Genomic DNA, 18,010 nt, shown 5'->3' with positions numbered 1-18,010 from the left:
CCCACCACGGTGCGCAACGCCGGTGGGCACCCGGGAGTGCTTCGAAGTGTGCTCCAAGGTGCTGCGTGCACGTTGTCGGAGCCCGGTTTGCCCCGGGTGCGCACCTCGCGTGCACCTTCGTCGGGGTGGGCACCTTGGCTTGGTTTGCCCCGGTTGCGCTCCGAAGCGGGGTTATTGGAGCGCCGCCTCTTTTTTTGTCGGAGCGTTTGGTGGGGTTTCTCGCATTGGCTCTTCCGAGGCCCGGTTGCCACCCTGGCGCGCACGAAGTCGGAAGTAGGGTTAATTGCCCGGGTGCGCACCTTTGCCAGGGTGGCACCTTACCTGGGCTGCGCACCAGGGCGGGCTCAAGATGGCACGCGCGTTCCGTTTTTTTCACTATCTTTCAAAACGGAAATTTTAAAATCTCCTTTTTTTTTTGCCTTTTCTGGAAATTAGTGAAGGCAGCGCATCAAAGGTGCGCACCTCGCTGCCCACCTTGGTGTGCTCTGAGGTGCGCACCCGGGAGCGCTACGAAGTGTGCTCCAAGGTGCGGCGTGCACGTTGTCGGAGCCCGGTTTGCCCCGGGTGCGCACCTCGCCTGCACCTTGGCCGGGGTGGGCACCTTGGCTGGGTTTGCCCAGGGTGCGCTCCGAAGCGGGGTTACTGGAGCGCCCCCTCTTTTTTTGTCAGAGAGTTTGGTGGGGTTTCTCGCATTGGCTCTTCCCAGGCCCGGTTGTTGGGTGCGCTCCCACCCTGGCGCGCGCGAAGTTGGAAGTTGGGTTAATTGCCCGGGCGCGCACCTTCGCCAGGGTGGGCACCTTGGTGCGCAAACCTTGGCTGGGCTGCGCACCAGGGCGGGCTCAAGATGGCACCAGCATTCCCTTTTTCTCACTATCTTTCAAAACGGAAATTTTAAAATCTCGTTTTTTTTTTGCCTTTTATGGAAATTAGTGAAGGCATCGCATCAAAGGTGCGCACCTCGCTGCCCACCTTGGTGTGCTCCGAGGTGCCCACCACGGTGCGCAACGCCGGTGCGAACCCGGGAGCGCCCCGATGTGTGCTCCAAGGTGCGGCGTGCACGAAGTCGGACCCCGGTTTGCCCCGGGTGCGCACCTCGCGTGCACCTTGGTGCGCACACCTTGGCTGGGTTGCGCGGCCTGGTGGGCACCATGGTGCGCACCAAGGAGCGCTCCGAAGTGTGCTCCAAGGTGCGGCGTGCACGAAGTCGGAGCCCGGTTTGCCCCGGGTGCGCACCTTCGCCGCGGTGGGCACCATGGCGTGCACGAAGTCGGAGCCCGGTTTGCCCCGGGTGCGCACCTCGCGTGCACCTTCGCCGGGGTGGGCACCTCGGCTGGGTTGCGCGCCCTGGTGCGCACCAAGGAGCGCTCTGAAGTGTGCTCCAAGGTGCGGCGTGCACGAAGTCGGAGCCCGGTTTGCCCCGGGTGTGCACCTCGGGTGCGCACCTCGCGTGCACCTTCGCTGCGGTGGGCACCTTGGCTGGGTTGCGCGCCTTGGTGGGCACCATGCAGTGCACGAAGTCGGAGCCCGGATTGCCCCGGGCGCGCACCTCCGCCAGGGTGGGCACCTTGGTGCGCACAACTTGCCTGGGCTGCGCACCAGGAAGGGCTCAAGATGGCACCCGCGTTCCGTTTTTTTCACTATCTTTCAGAACGGAAATTTTAAAATCTCGTTTTTTTTTGCCTTTTCTGGAAATTAGTGAAGGCAGCGCATCAAAGGTGCGCAACGCTGGTGCGAACCTGGGAGCGCTCCGATGTGTGCTCCAAGGTGCGGCGTGCACGAAGTCGGACCCCGGTTTGCCCCGGGTGCGCACCTCGCGTGCACCTTGGTGCGCACACCTTGGCTGGGTTGCGCGCCCTGGTGGGCACCATGGTGCGCACCAAGGAGCGCTCCGAAGTGTGCTCCAAGGTGCGGCGTGCACGAAGTCGGAGCCCGGTTTGCCCCGGGTGCGCACCTCGCGTGCACCTTCGCCGCGGTGGGCACCATGGCGTGCACGAAGTCGGAGCCCGGTTTGCCCCGGGTGCGCACCTCGCGTGCACCTTCGCCGGGGTGGGCACCTTGGTGTGCAGACCTTGGCTGGGTTGCGCGCCCTGGTGGGCACCATGGTGCGCACCAAGGAGCGCTCCGAAGTGTGCTCCAAGGTGCGGCCTGCACGAAGTCGGAGCCCGGTTTGCCCCGGGTGTGCACCTCGGGTGGGCACCTTGGTGCGCATGCCTTGCCTGGGCTGCGCACCAGGGCGGGCTCAAGATGGCACCCGCGTTCCTTTTTTTTCACTATCTTTCAAAACGGAAATTTTAAAATCTCATTTTTTTTTGCCTTTTTCTGGAAATTAGTGAAGGCAGCGCATCAAAGGTGCGCACCTCGCTGCCCACCACGGTGCGCAACGCCGGTGGGCACCCGGGAGTGCTTCGAAGTGTGCTCCAAGGTGCTGCGTGCACGTTGTCGGAGCCCGGTTTGCCCCGGGTGCGCACCTCGCGTGCACCTTCGTCGGGGTGGGCACCTTGGCTGGGTTTGCCCCGGCTGCGCTCCGAAGCGGGGTTATTGGAGCGCCGCCTCTTTTTTTGTCGGAGCGTTTGGTGGGGTTTCTCGCATTGGCTCTTCCGAGGCCCGGTTGCCACCCTGGCGCGCACGAAGTCGGAAGTAGGGTTAATTGCCCGGGTGCGCACCTTTGCCAGGGTGGGCACCTTACCTGGGCTGCGCACCAGGGCGGGCTCAAGATGGCACGCGCGTTCCGTTTTTTTCACTATCTTTCAAAACGGAAATTTTAAAATCTCCTTTTTTTTTTGCCTTTTCTGGAAATTAGTGAAGGCAGCGCATCAAAGGTGCGCACCTCGCTGCCCACCTTGGTGTGCTCTGAGGTGCGCACCCGGGAGCGCTACGAAGTGTGCTCCAAGGTGCGGCGTGCACGTTGTCGGAGCCCGGTTTGCCCCGGGTGCGCACCTCGCCTGCACCTTGGCCGGGGTGGGCACCTTGGCTGGGTTTGCCCAGGGTGCGCTCCGAAGCGGGGTTACTGGAGCGCCCCCTCTTTTTTTGTCAGAGCGTTTGGTGGGGTTTCTCGCATTGGCTCTTCCCAGGCCCGGTTGTTGGGTGCGCTCCCACCCTGGCGCGCGCGAAGTTGGAAGTTGGATTAATTGCCCGGGCGCGCACCTTCGCCAGGGTGGGCACCTTGGTGCGCACACCTTGGCTGGGCTGCGCACCAGGGCGGGCTCAAGATGGCACCAGCATTCCCTTTTTCTCACTATCTTTCAAAACGGAAATTTTAAAATCTCGTTTTTTTTTTGCCTTTTATGGAAATTAGTGAAGGCATCGCATCAAAGGTGCGCACCTCGCTGCCCACCTTGGTGTGCTCCGAGGTGCCCACCACGGTGCGCAACGCCGGTGCGAACCCGGGAGCGCCCCGATGTGTGCTCCAAGGTGCGGCGTGCACGAAGTCGGACCCCGGTTTGCCCCGGGTGCGCACCTCGCGTGCACCTTGGTGCGCACACCTTGGCTGGGTTGCGCGGCCTGGTGGGCACCATGGTGCGCACCAAGGAGCGCTCCGAAGTGTGCTCCAAGGTGCGGCGTGCACGAAGTCGGAGCCCGGTTTGCCCCGGGTACGCACCTCGCGTGCACCTTCGCCGGGGTGGGCACCTCGGCTGGGTTGCGCGCCCTGGTGCGCACCAAGGAGCGCTCCGAAGTGTGCTCCAAGGTGCGGCGTGCACGAAGTCGGAGCCCGGTTTGCCCCGGGTGCGCACCTTCGCCGCGGTGCGCACCATGGCGTGCACGAAGTCGGAGCCCGGTTTGCCCCGGGTGCGCACCTCGCGTGCACCTTCGGCGGGGTTGCGCGCCCTGGTGGGCACCATGGTGCGCACCAAGGAGCGCTCCGAAGTGTGCTCCAAGGTGCGGCGTGCACGAAGTCGGAGCCCGGTTTGCCCCGGGTGCGCACCTCGCGTGCACCTTCGGCGGGGTTGCGCGCCCTGGTGGGCACCATGGTGCGCACCAAGGAGCGCTCCGAAGTGTGCTCCAAGGTGCGGCGTGCACGAAGTCGGAGCCCGGTTTGCCCCGGGTGCGCACCTCGCGTGCACCTTCGCCGCGGTGGGCACCATGGCGTGCACGAAGTCGGAGCCCGGTTTGCCCCGGGTGCGCACCTCGCGTGCACCTTCGCCGGGGTGGGCACCTCGGCTGGGTTGCGCGCCCTGGTGCGCACCAAGGAGCGCTCCGAAGTGTGCTCCAAGGTGCGGCGTGCACGAAGTCGGAGCCCGGTTTGCCCCGGGTGCGCACCTCGCGTGCACCTTCGCCAGGGTGGGCACCTCGGTGCGCACACCTTCTCAATGTTTTCTTGCCTTTTCTGGAAATTGGTGAAGGCAGCGCATCAAAGGTGCGCACCTCGGTGTGCTCCGAGGTGCGAACCCGAGAGCGCTCCGAGGTGCCCACGAAGTCGAAAGTCGGGTTAATTGCATTGTTTTCCCCGGGTGCGCTCCGAGGTGCGCAACATCGGCGCGCACCAAGGAGGGCTCCGAAGTGTGCTCCAAGGTGCGCACGATGGCGTGCACCTCTGGTGCGCACGATTCGGAGCTCGGTTTGACCGGGGTGCGCACACCTTGGCTGGGTTGCGCACCTTTTGTGCGCTCCAAGGTGCGCACGAAGTCGGAGCTCGGTTTGCCCCGGGTGCGCACCTTCGCCAGGGTGCGCACCTTGATGCGCACGCCTTGGCTGGGCTGCGCACCTTGGTGGGCGCCATGGTGCGCACCTTTCGTGCGCTCCAAGGTGCGCACGAAGTCGGAGCTCGGTTTGCCCCGGGTGCGCACCTTGGTGGGCGCCATGGTGCACTCCGAGGTGCCCAAGATTGGTGCGCACCAAGGAGCGCTCCGAAGTGCGCTCCAAGGTGCGCGCGAAGTCGAAAGTTGGGTTAATTGTCCGGTTTGCCTCGGGTGCGCACCTTGCGTGCACCTTCGCCAGGGTGGGCGCCTTGGTGCGCACACCTTGGCTGGGCTGCGCACACCTTGGCACCCGCGTTTCCTTCATTTTAAATTTTTTTTTTTTACAATCTCTCAAGTGGGAAATTCTATAATCTCAACTTTTTTTGCCTTTTCAGGAAACTTTTGAATGGAGCGCATCATTGGTGCGCTCCGAAGTGTGCTCCAAAGCTCTCTCCAGCTGCGTGCACCTGCCCCGGCCGCGCACCCGGCCCCGCCCAGCTTCGCTCACCTGTCCCGGGCGTCTGGTGCGGAACCTTAGAGTAAGAAACATCACCGTGCACCTTGGCCAACGTGCGCGACTCGACCGAGCGCGCACTGGCCGAGGTGCACACCGATTTCACCTGGGTGCGCGCGCAGCACCTCGGGCGCACCGGGGTGCGCGCACAACGCCCGGGTTGCACCGTGGCCTGTGTGCTCGGGGTGCCTCGGGTGCGCGCTCGGTGTCGCCCCCGCGCGCGCGGTAGTGCGGGCAGCGCACCCCGGCCCGGCCCGGCCCCGACGAGAACGCAAACGGGCAAAAGGTTTATTCAAATAGCATTGCGACGCCCGGCGAAAAACTAAAAAAGGGTGCAACACCGGGACTTCCCGGGAGGTCACCCATCCCAGTACTACTCCGGCCCAAGCGCGCTTAACTGCGGAGTTCTGATGGGATCCGGTGCACTAATGCTGGTATGATCGCACCCGTTATGAGCTTGTCGCAGTGTGTACTTAGCAAACCGCGACCCACGTGCGAATCCACCCCGGCCACCCACCCCCGTCGAGGTGCACACCCTCCCTCGCGAAGTGCGCCCCGTTCGCCAAGTGTGAGCCCTGCCCGGGTGCGCGCACCTTGCTAGGGCGTCGGGTGTGCACCCGGCCCGGCCTACGTGCGTGCACCTGGAGGGGGCGTCGTGTGCGTGCAGTGTCCCGTCTGCAACGCGGTGCCCACACACCACCTCGGGCGCAACGACCTGCGCTCACATGTGGGCCGAGTGCACCTTGGTGCATGTTCGGGGCGCCTCGGGTGCACGCTCGATCTTGCCCCGGTGCACCAAGGCGCTCGGTTTGCCCCGGGTGCGCACTTGGTGCAAGGTGGGCACCCAAAATAGGGATCAAGCACCAAAACACAAGTTTCGGGATGCAAAATGGGACCCAAGGACCACAAATGCGTTCCAAGACCCATGATGGGTCCACGAGAACAAAAATGTGTTCCGAGACTTAATAAACAAATATTGGGTTTTAGGAGAAGAAACATGCTCTGATGCCCAAAACGAGAATCGACCCCGAAAAGGCCACAGGCCAAAAGTGGGATGCGAGACAAAAAAAAATGGGACCCGAGGACCAAAATTGGGTTCCCAGGTCGAAGACAGGGCAACCGGACAAGAAACGACCTCTAAGGCTCGAAATGAGTCCCGACGACTAAAACTTGACAAGAAGCACCCATCAGGCACCCAACTCGACACCCATGGGATGCCGACCCACCCGGGCTTCCACCTAGCACACCTTGGCACCCACCCACCCTCGCACCCAACCTCGCACCCAACTTAGCACCTTTGAACCCACATTGGCACTCACCCTGACCCTGGCACCTTGGAACCCACATTGGCACTCACCTTGACCCTGGCACCCACCTTTGCACTCACCTTGGGACCCACCCTGGCTCCCACCTCGGCACCCACCCAGACACCCACCTTGGTTCCTTGGCACCCACCTTGGATCCTTGGCACCCACCCCGACACCCACCTTGGCACGCAACTTGGCTACTTGCCACCCACCTTGGCTCCTTGACGCCCACCCCGACAACCACCCCGTGACCTACCCTGGCTAGGGTTGGTGCACACCCACCCTGGTGCCCACCTTGGCACCCACCCTATGACCCACCTTGGCACGCACCTTAGTACCCACCCCGTTACCCACCCTAGGACCCACCCCGTGACCCACCTTGGCCAGGGTGGGTGCACCCACCCTGGTGCCCACCTTGGCACCCACCCATCCTAGCACCCAGCCTGTGACCGGGCTTGGAACCCAACCTTGCACCCGCACCCGTCTTGGCCAGTGTGGGTGCGCACCCATCCTGGCACCCACGTTGTGACACACCCTTTAACCCACGCACCCTAGCACCCACGTTGGCACCCACCTTGGAACCCAACCTAGCAACTTGGCACCCACCCCGTGACCCACCTTGGCATCCACCATAGCAGTCGCCGACTTGGCACCCACCTCGGCACCCACCTTGACACTTGTGGACCCACCTTGCCACTCACCCTAGCATCGACCCATCCTAGCACCCACCCTGGCACCTTTGCACCCTAGCACTCACCCATCCTAGCACCTAACCTGTGACCCACCTTGACACTCACCCTCGCACCCACCTTGGAACCCAACCTAGCACCCACCCACCCTGACACCAACCCTAGCACCTACCCACCCTTGCACCCACCCTGTGACCCATCTTGGCACCCACCCATCCTACCACTCAACCTATCACCCACCTTCTCACCCACCTTGGCATCCACCTTAGCACCCACCCACACTGGCACCTTGGCACCCACCTCGGGCAAGGTGGGTGCACACCCACCCTGGCACCCAATTTAGAACCCACCGAGCATGTTACCCACCTTGGCACCCACATTGCAGCCCACCCTAGTACCCACCCTATGACCCACATTGGCATCCACACCCTAGCACCCAGGCACCTCGACACCCGCCTTGACACCCACCCTAGCACTGAACCTGTGACCCACCTTGGAACTCACCCTAGAACTCACCCACCCTGTGAACCACCTTGGCATCCACCTTAGCACCCACCCACCTTGGCACCCACTCTAGCACTCACCCATCCTAACACCCAACTTGTTACCCACCTTGGCACCCGCCCTCGCGTCCACCTTGAAACCCACCCTAGCACCCACCCACGCAGGAGCCCACCTTGGCACCCAACCTAACACCCACGCATCCTGGCACCCAACTTGTGACCCACCTTGGAACCCACCCTAGTACCCACCTTTGAACCCACTATATCACCAACCCACCTTGGCACCCACCCTATGACCCTCTTTGGAATCCACCCTAGCACGCACCCACCCTGGCACCCACCATGGAGCGCACCCTAGCACCCACCCACCTCGGCACGCACCTCAACACCCACCTTGGTGTGCGCACTGCGCCAACCTCTCAAAGACCCTATGTGGTGCGCTCCAAAGTGTACACCTTTGGTGCGCTCCAAGGTGCGCACCTTTGGTGCACACCGAGGTGCACACCAAAGTGTGCACCGAGGTGAGCACCAAAGTGCACTCCAGGGTGCACACCAAGGCGTGCACCTTTGGTGCGGTCAATGCAAACGAATTCGGAAGTTGGGGTCGATGTCCTAATCGCTGCTGCAGACTACACGTATGAGAATCGGACAAATAGCTTTATATAGGGGAGGTGTTGCGTTTGATGGGTCGACTCCCCTGGTTGTGTGCACTGCACCAACTTCAAAGACCCTGTCTTGTTTAAGAAGTCAAAAGTTGGGGTGGATGTCCTAATCATTGCTGCAGTCTACGCATGTATGAGAATCAGACAAATAGCTTATATAGGGGAGGTGTTGCATTCGGTGGGTTGACTCCCCTGGTTGTGCGCACTGCGCCAACCTCAAAGACCCCGCATAGCAGAAGAAGTCGGAAGTCGGATTTTGGTGAGCACCAAGGCGTGCACCTTTGGTGCGGTCAACGCAGACGAATTCAGAAGTTGGGGTGGATGTCCTAATCGTTGTTGCAGGCTACACATGTATGAGAATCAGACAAATAGCTTATATAGGGGAGGTGTTGGGTTTGATGGGTCAACTCCCTTGGTTGTGCGCATTACGCCAACCTCAAAGACCTTGTTTTCGTTAAGAAGTCAAAAGTTGGGGTCAATGTCCTAATGGCTCCTGCAGGCTACACATGTATGAGAATCGGACAAATAGCTTATATAGGGGAGGTGTTGGGTTTGATGGGTCGACTCCCCTGGTTGTGCGCATTACGTCAACCTCAAAGACCTTGTTTTCGTTAAGAAGTCAAAAGTTGGGGTCGATGTCCTAATTGCTCCTGTAGACTACACATGTATGAGAATCAGACAAATAGCTTATATAGGGGAGGTGTTGGGTTTGATGGGTTGACTCCCCTAGTTGTTCGCATTACACCAACCTCAAAGACCTTGTTTTCGTTTAGAAGCCGAAAGTTGGGGTCGATGTCCTAATTGCTCCTGCAGGCTACGCATGTATGAGAATCAGACAAATAGCTTATATAGGGGAGGTGTTGGGTTTGATGGGTCGACTCCCCTGGTTGTGCGCATTGCGCCAACCTCAAAGACCCTGCATTGCGGATGAAGTCGAAAGTCAGAGTTTGGTGTGCTACAAGGTGTGGTCGAAGGTGCTCACCTAGGTGTGCACCTTTGGAGCACAGGAAAAGTGCCCTCCAAAAGTGCGCACCTTTGGAGTGCACAAAAGTGCCCTCCAAAAGTGCGCACCTTTGGAGCGCAGAAAAGTGCCCTCCAAAAAGTGCCCTCCAAAAGTGCGCACCTTTGGAGCGCAGAAAAGTGCCCTCCAAAAAGTGCCCTCCAAAAGTGCGCACCTTTGGAGCGCAGAAAAGTGCCCTCCAAAAAGTGCCCTCCAAAAGTGCGCACCTTTGGAGCGCAGAAAAGTGCCCTCCAAAAAGTGCCCTCCAAAAGTGCGCACCTTTGGAGCGCAGAAAAGTGCCCTCCAAAAAGTGCCCTCCAAAAGTGCGCACCTTTGGAGCGCAGAAAAGTGCCCTCCAAAAAGTGCCCTCCAAAAGTGCGCACCTTTGGAGCGCAGAAAAGTGCCCTCCAAAAAGTGCCCTCCAAAAGTGCGCACCTTTGGAGCGCAGAAAAGTGCCCTCCAAAAAGTGCCCTCCAAAAGTGCGCACCTTTGGAGCGCAGAAAAGTGCCCTCCAAAAAGTGCCCTCCAAAAGTGCGCACCTTTGGAGCGCAGAAAAGTGCCCTCCAAAAGTGCGCACTTTTGGTGCGCACCAAGGCGCTGGTTCGGTCGTTGCAGGCGAGTTCGGAAGTTGGGGTCGATGTCCTGAGCGGAGGTGCAAACTACACAGGTGTCGGAATCGGACAAATAGCTTATATAGGGGAGGTGTATGCTTCGATGGGTCGACTCCCCAGGTTGAGCGCACCGCGCCAACCTCAAAGACCCTACGGTATGGATGAAGTCGGAAGTTGGGTCCGATGACCGATTCGATTAGTAGGTATGCTCATGAGGTCGGAATTTGGGTCCGATGACCTGCCATGTGCAGGAAGGCGAATGTTGACACTGTGCGTTGCAAGGTGCACACCAAGGCGCTGGTGCGGTCTTTTTAGTCGAGTTCGGAAGTTGGGGTCGATGTCCTGATCGGAGGTGCAAGCTACACAGGTGTGGGAATCGGACAAATAGCTTATATAGGGGAGGTGTATGCTTCGTTGGGTCGACTCCCCGGGTTGAGCGCACCGCGCCAACCTCAAAGACCCTACGGTATGGATGAAGTCGGAAGTTGGGTCCGATGACCGATTCGATATGTAGGCATACTCGCGAGGTCGGAATTTGGGTCCGATGACCTGCCACGTGCAGGAAGGCGAATGTTGGCACTGTGCGTTGCAAGGTGCGCACCAAGGCGCTGGTTCGGTCGTTGGAGGCGAGTTCGGAAGTTGGGGTCGATGTCTTGATCGGAGGTGCAAACTACACAGGTGTGGGAATCGGACAAATAGCTTATATAGGGGAGGTGTATGCTTCGTTGGGTCGACTCCCCGGGTTGAGCGCACCGCGCCAACCTCAAAGACCCTACGGTATGGATGAAGTCGGAAGTTGGGTCCGATGACCGATTCGATATGTAGGCATACTCGCGAGGTCGGAATTTGGGTCCGATGACCTGCCATGTGCAGGAAGGCGAATGTTGGGACTGTGCGTCGCAAGGTGCGCACCAAGGCGCTGGTGCCGTCGTTGCAGTCGAGTTCGGAAGTTGGGGTCGATGTCCTGGTCAGAGGTGCAAACTACACAGGTGTGGGAATCGGACAAATAGCTTATATAGGGGAGGTGTATGCTTCGATGGGTCGACTCCCTGGGTTGAGCGCACCGCGCCAACCTCAAAGACCCTACAGTATGGATGAAGTCGGAAGTTGGGTCCGATGACCGATTCGATACGTAGGCATATTGGCGAGGTCTGAATTTGTGTCCGATGACCTGCCATGCGCAGGAAGGCGGAATTTGGGTCCGATGACCGAGTTGATGGCGTGCCATGCGCAGAAAGGCGGAATTTGGGTCCGATGACCGAGTTGATGTTGATGGCCCGCCATGCACAGGAAGGCGGAATTTGGGTCCGATGACCGATTTGAAGGCGTGCCATACGCAAAAAGGCGGAGTTTGGGTCCGATGACCGAGTTGATATTGATGGCCCGCCATGCGCAGGAAGGCGGAATTTGGGTCCGATGACCTGACATACGCATGGAGTCCGACTCGGGGGCCGATGTTCGATTCGATGACTTGCATTGTGGGTAAAGTCGGAAGTTGTGGTCTTTGACCCGATTCGATGACCAGACTTCGGCTGCTTGAGAATCGGACAAATAACTTATATAGGGGAGGTAGTGTTCTCGAGCATCCTCCCCCCGTGCCCGTTTATGTCGATTGATGCTGGTGCTCGACTGGTTGGAGCGCTCGGATGCAAAAATCTTGCACCAGGATTTATCGATTGTGATGGACACGGCAAGTCTCCTGATTGCTATGCAGGAGCTCATCGTGAATCTCTATGCGGCCTTGGTATGGACTCGACCTGCGGAATGGTTCGGCAATGGTAGTCGCTCCAACACGTCCTTGCAATGGCCACAGAGGTGATTCGACTAGAGCTCCAGTCTAGCTTTTGGGTTGCTTGGCGGACTGGTATAGCCGCGATCGAGTTCCGGCCATGAACGTTTTAGATAGCTCTTGGGCTTTCTGGGACGGAAGTCGGAAGTTTGGGCTGTTGTCCGATTTGATGACCATTCTTCGGATGTGTGAGAATCGGACAAATAACTTATATAGGGGACTGTGTTGTCTCACGCAGCCCCCTCCGTGCCCCTCTATCTCGACCGATGTTGGTGCTTGAAAGGGTTGGGATCGCTCGGATTTATAAACGTGCACCACCATTTGTCGAGTGTGAGGGACGCGGCAGGTCTCCTAAATGCTATGCGGGCGCTCTCTGAGAATCTCTATCCGGCCTCGACACAGACTAGTCTTGCTGAATGGTTTGGCACTGGTAGTCGATCCAACACGTCGTTGTTGTGGCCGCCTAGGCGATTCGATTCGAGCCCCCGTCTAGCTTTTGGGTTGCTTGGCGGATTTTGCCCTATCCGCAAGTGAGCTCGGTCCCTAAACGTTCGAGAAACCCGATTGCTATGCGCCGACTCTCTTTCTTGCGAGCCTCCATCTAGCTTTTGGGTCTCTACGGAACGGAAGTCGGAATCTGGGACCGTTGTTTGATTCGACGAGGCAGACTACGGTTGTGCGAGAATCGGACAAATAACTTATATAGGGGAGGTGTTGATTGGAGCATTCTCCCCCGTGCCCCTCTAACTCGACCAATGCTGGCGCTCGAACGGTGGTAGCGCTCGGATTTTCATTGAGCGCCAGCATTGGTCGATTTAGAGGGGCATGCGAGATTCCCGAATGCTATGCGAGGGCTCTAACGGAAATGTCTATTGGTTTCGGTATGGATGCAATTGCGAGTGGTTCGGCAAAGGTAGTCGTTCCGATGCGTCCATGTCGTGGCCAAATCGATAATTCGATTTGAGCCCTCGTATAGCATTTGGGTCTCTCGATGTGATTCCGCATTCCAGTCCCTTTGGGCACTGCTTGAGCCGCATCCCAGGGGGTTCCCTTCCCAATAATCTGCCTCGCAACCCGATTGCTATGCGGTGAGGCTCCTCGGCCGCCTCGGAACTATCTGTGTATCAGACGCATCGCGGGATAAGGGGTTGGCAACGGTAGTCGCCCCAAGCGCGTCCGATGCTTGGACCATTCCGAGGCGGCCCTGAAGCCTCTTCCGTCTAGCCGTTGGGTCCTTCTCGCCGCATCCCTCGCCTCGCACCCCGATTGCTATGCGGTGAGGCTCCTCGGCCGCCTCGGAACTATCTGTGTATCGGACGCGTCGCGGGATAAGGGGTTGTCACTGGTAGTCGCCCCAAGCGCGTCCGATGCTTGGACCATTCCGAGGCGGCCCTGAAGCCTCTTCCGTCTAGCCGTTGGGTCCTTCTCGCCGCATCCCTCGCCTCGCACCCCGATTGCTATGCGGTGAGGCTCCTCGGCCGCCTCGGAACTATCTGTGTATCGGACGCGTCGCGGGATAAGGGGTTGTCATTGGTAGTCGCCCCAAGCGCGTCCGATGCTTGGACCATTCCGAGGCGGCCCTGAAGCCTCTTCCGTCTAGCCGTTGGGTCCTTCTCGCCGCATCCCTCGCCTCGCACCCCGATTGCTATGCGGTGAGGCTCCTCGGCCGCCTCGGAACTATCTGTGTATCGGACGCGTCGCGGGATAAGGGGTTGTCACTGGTAGTCGCCCCAAGCGCGTCCGATGCTTGGACCATTCCGAGGCGGCCCTGAAGCCTCTTCCGTCTAGCCGTTGGGTCCTTCTCGCCGCATCCCTCGCCTCGCACCCCGATTGCTATGCGGTGAGGCTCCTCGGCCGCCTCGGAACTATCTGTGTATCGGACGCGTCGCGGGATAAGGGGTTGTCACTGGTAGTCGCCCCAAGCGCGTTCGATGCTTGGACCATTCCGAGGCGGCCCTGAAGCCTCTTCCGTCTAGCCGTTGGGTCCTTCTCGCCGCATCCCTCGCCTCGCACCCCGATTGCTATGCGGTGAGGCTCCTCGGCCGCCTTGGAACTATCTGTGTATCGGACGCGTCGCGGGATAAGGGGTTGTCACTGGTAGTCGCCCCAAGCGCGTCCGATGCTTGGACCATTCCGAGGCGGACCCGAAGCCTCTTCCGTCTAGCCGTTGGGTCCTTCTCGCCGCATCCTTCGCCTCGCACCCCGATTGCTATGCGGTGAGGCTCCTCGGCCGCCTCGGAACTATCTGTGTATCGGACGCGTCGCGGGATAAGGGGTTGTCACTGGTAGTCGCCCCAAGCGCGTCCGATGCTTGGACCATTCCGAGGCGGACCCGAAGCCTCTTCCGTCTAGCCGTTGGGTCCTTCTCGCCGCATCCCTCGCCTCGCACCCCGATTGCTATGCGGTGAGGCTCCTCGGCCGCCTTGGAACTATCTGTGTATCGGACGCGTCGCGGGATAAGGGGTTGTCACTGGTAGTCGCCCCAAGCGCGTCCGATGCTTGGACCATTCCGAGGCGGACCCGAAGCCTCTTCCGTCTAGCCGTTGGGTCCTTCTCGCCGCATCCCTCGCCTCGCACCCCGATTGCTATGCGGTGAGGCTCCTCGGCCGCCTTGGAACTATCTGTGTATCGGACGCGTCGCGGGATAAGGGGTTGTCACTGGTAGTCGCCCCAAGCGCGTCCGATGCTTGGACCATTCCGAGGCGGACCCGAAGCCTCTTCCGTCTAGCCGTTGGGTCCTTCTCGCCGCATCCCTCGCCTCGCACCCCGATTGCTATGCGGTGAGGCTCCTCGGCCGCCTTGGAACTATCTGTGTATCGGACGCGTCGCGGGATAAGGGGTTGTCACTGGTAGTCGCCCCAAGCGCGTCCGATGCTTGGACCATTCCGAGGCGGCCCCGAAGCCTCTTCCGTCTAGCCGTTGGGTCCTTCTCGCCGCATCCCTCGCCTCGCACCCCGATTGCTATGCGGTGAGGCTCCTCGGCCGCCTTGGAACTATCTGTGTATCGGACGCGTCGCGGGATAAGGGGTTGTCACTGGTAGTCGCCCCAAGCGCGTCCGATGCTTGGACCATTCCGAGGCGGCCCCGAAGCCTCTTCCGTGTAGCCGTTGGGTCCTTCTCGCCGCATCCCTCGCCTCGCACCCCGATTGCTATGCGGTGAGGCTCCTCGGCCGCCTTGGAACTATCTGTGTATCGGACGCGTCGCGGGATAAGGGGTTGTCACTGGTAGTCGCCCCAAGCGCGTCCGATGCTTGGACCATTCCGAGGCGGACCTGAAGCCTCTTCCCTCTAGCCGTTGGGGCTTTCTCGCCGCATCCCTCGCCTCGCACCCTGATTGCTATGCTGTGAGGCTCCTCGGCCGCCTTGGAACTATCTGTGTATCGGACGCATCGCGGGATAAGGGGTTGGCAGTGGTAGTCGCCCCAAGCGCATCCGATGCTTGGACCATTCCGAGGCGGCCCTGCAGCCTCTTCCGTCTAGCCGTTGGGGCCATCTCGCCGCATCCCCCACCTCGCACCACGATTGCTATGCGGTGAGGCTCCTTGGCCGCCTCGGAACTATCTGTGTATCGGACGCATCGCGGGATAAGGGGTTGTCACTGGTAGTCGCCCCAAGCGCGTCCGATGCTTGGACTATTCCGAGGCGGCCCTGCAGCCTCTTCCGTCTAGCCGTTGGGGCCATCTCGCTGCATCCCCCACCTCCTCGGCCGCCTCGGAACTATCTGTGTATCGGACGCATCGCGGGATAAGGGGTTGGCAGTGGTAGTCGCCCCAAGCGCGTCCGATGCTTGGACTATTCCGAGGCAGCCCTGCAGCCTCTTCCGTCTAGCCTTTGGGGCCATCTCGCCGCATCCCTCGCCTCGCACCCCGATTGCTATGCGGTGAGGCTCCTCGGCCGCCTGGGAACTATCTTCGTATCGGACGCATCGCGGGATAAGGGGTTGTCACTGGTAGTCGCCCCAAGCGCGTCCGATGCTTGGACTATTCCGAGGCGGCCCTGTGGCCTCTTCCGTCTAGCCGTTGGGGCCATCTCGCCGCATCCCCCACCTCGCACCCCGATTGCTATGCGGTGAGGCTCTTCGGCCGCCTTGGAACTATCTTCGTATCGGACGCATCGCGGGATAAGGGGTTGTCACTGGTAGTGGCCCCAAGCGCGTCCGATGCTTGGACTATTCCGAGGCGGCCCTGCAGCCTCTTCCGTCTAGCCGTTGGGGCCATCTCGCCGCATCCCCCACCTCGCACCCCGATTGCTATGCGGTGAGGCTCCTCGGCCGCCTTGGAACTATCTTCGTATCGGACGCATCGCGGGATAAGGGGTTGTCACTGGTAGTCGCCCCAAGCGCGTCCGATGCTTGGACTATTCCGACGCGGCCCTGTGGCCTCTTCCGTCTAGCCGTTGGGGCCATCTCGCCGCATCCCCCACCTCGCACCCCGATTGCTATGCGGTGAGGCTCCTCGGCCGCCTTGGAACCATCTTCGTATCGGACGCATCGCGGGATAGGGGGCTGTCACTGGTAGTCGCCCCAAGCGTGTCCGATGCTTGGACCATTCCTAGGCGGCCCTGAAGCCTCTTCCGTCTAGCCGTTGGGGCCTTCCCGCCCCATCCCTCGCCTCGCACCCCCGATTGCTATGCGGTGAGGCTCCTCGGCCGCCTTGGAACCATCTGTGTATCGGACGCATCGCGGGATAAGGGGTTGGCACTGGCAGTCGCCCCAAGCGCGTCCGATGCTTGGACCATTCCGAGGTGGCCCTGAAGCCTCTTCCGTCTAGCCGTTGGGGCCTTCCCGCCCCATCCCTCGCCTCGCACCCCGATTGATATGCGGTGAGGCTCCTCGGCCGCCTTGGAACTATCTGTGTATCGGACGCATCGCGGGATAAGGGGTTGGCACTGGTAGTCGTCCCAATCGCATCCGATGCTTGGACCATTCCGAGGCGGCCCTGCAGCCTCTTCCGTTTAGCCGTCGGGGCCTTCCCGCCGCATCCCTCGCCTCGCATCCCGATTCCTATGCGGTGAGTCTTCTCGGCCGCCGCGGAACTATACCTGTTATTGCTACTGCATCCTTCGGCTGGTAACCTCCTCTGCCGCCTTGGAACGTTCTCTTTGTCGGACGCGTCGCGGGATAAGGGGTTGGCACTGGTAGTCGCCCCAAGCGCGCCCGATGCATAGACCGCTCCGAGTCGACCTTGCTTTCAGCCTCTCACATGCATAGACCTCTCTGAGTCGACCCTGCAGCCTCTCACGTTTAGCCTTTGGAATCTCGCCTCACAACATGATTGCTATCCTTGATGCATCCCTTGCCTCGAGCCCTGATTGCTTTCTTGGCTGCATCCCTCCTCTCCTCACAGCCCGGTTGTCATCACTGCTTCATCCGTCGCTTCATGCATTCTGGCTGCTGGGCCCTTCCCACCGCACACCTCGATTGCTATCTCTTCTGCATCACACACCCCGATTGCTATCTCTGCTACATCCCTCGGCTCTCACTTCTGCATCCTTCGCCTCACACCTCGATTGCTATCAATGCTGCATCCGTAACCTCACACCCCGATTGCTATGCGGGGAGGCTCCTTGGCCGCCTTGGAAATTTCTGTGTGTCGGACGCACCGCGGGATAAGGGGTTGGCACTGGTAGTCGCCCCAAGTGCGCCCGATTCTTAGACCGCTTCGAGGTGACCTCGTAGCCTCTTTCGTCCAGGCTTCCTGCCTTCAACGCCCTTTTTACACCTCGATTGCTATGCGCGGGCTCGTTGGCGTCTATCACCTCTCTGCGAAGAGTGGCACGATGATTGTTGGGGTAAATCGTAGCAGTCCGATCTCTGGCCTTGGGCCATTGTGAGGGCTGATCGATTTCCTGTGCGCATCTCGTGTTCGCCCAGTAACAGACTCGACGACTTGTAATCGGTCTTGTTCCCGATTGTTCCTGGAGGTAGTCTTCGGAACTCTTGGATTTGACCTGTCACTCGAACTGTCCTCTTCCGAGGATGCTTGTGTGTGTGTGCTTGTGCCATTTCCTTGGCGGTATTAACGAGATATTAAAGAGCGGAGTGAGCGCCTCGCCCAGCTATGTTTGGGGCTCTCACTCCCTTACCCGGTGTGCGACCGCTTTGCACGTAGGTTGCGGAGCATCGCGACTCTTTCGATGTTTGGCGGTTGTCTTCCGGTGATGCGTTGGTCCCGAAGTGCACGTTACTAGCATTTCTGCCATTGTTCTCGATCTTTGGCACGTTCCTTCGTTGCAATTGGATATATATCTCCGTTTATAC

The 18,010-nt window shown here is 60.0% G+C and overlaps 1 non-coding gene across 1 annotated transcript; it reads right to left on the bottom strand.

Annotated features, from left to right (window-relative positions):
* Positions 1–5,519: 5,519 nt before the first annotated feature.
* On the bottom strand, positions 5,520–5,638 carry LOC131867932 (5S ribosomal RNA). Its single transcript, XR_009366453.1, has one exon. It is a non-coding gene; the product is annotated as a 5S ribosomal RNA (ribosomal RNA).
* Between the last annotated feature and the right edge of the window lie 12,372 nt (positions 5,639–18,010).

Source organism: Cryptomeria japonica, unplaced genomic scaffold (genome assembly GCF_030272615.1).
Source record: "Cryptomeria japonica unplaced genomic scaffold, Sugi_1.0 HiC_scaffold_191, whole genome shotgun sequence".
NCBI classification, from domain to species: domain Eukaryota; kingdom Viridiplantae; phylum Streptophyta; class Pinopsida; order Cupressales; family Cupressaceae; genus Cryptomeria; species Cryptomeria japonica.
This window is presented reverse-complemented; position numbering and strand designations above follow the sequence as displayed.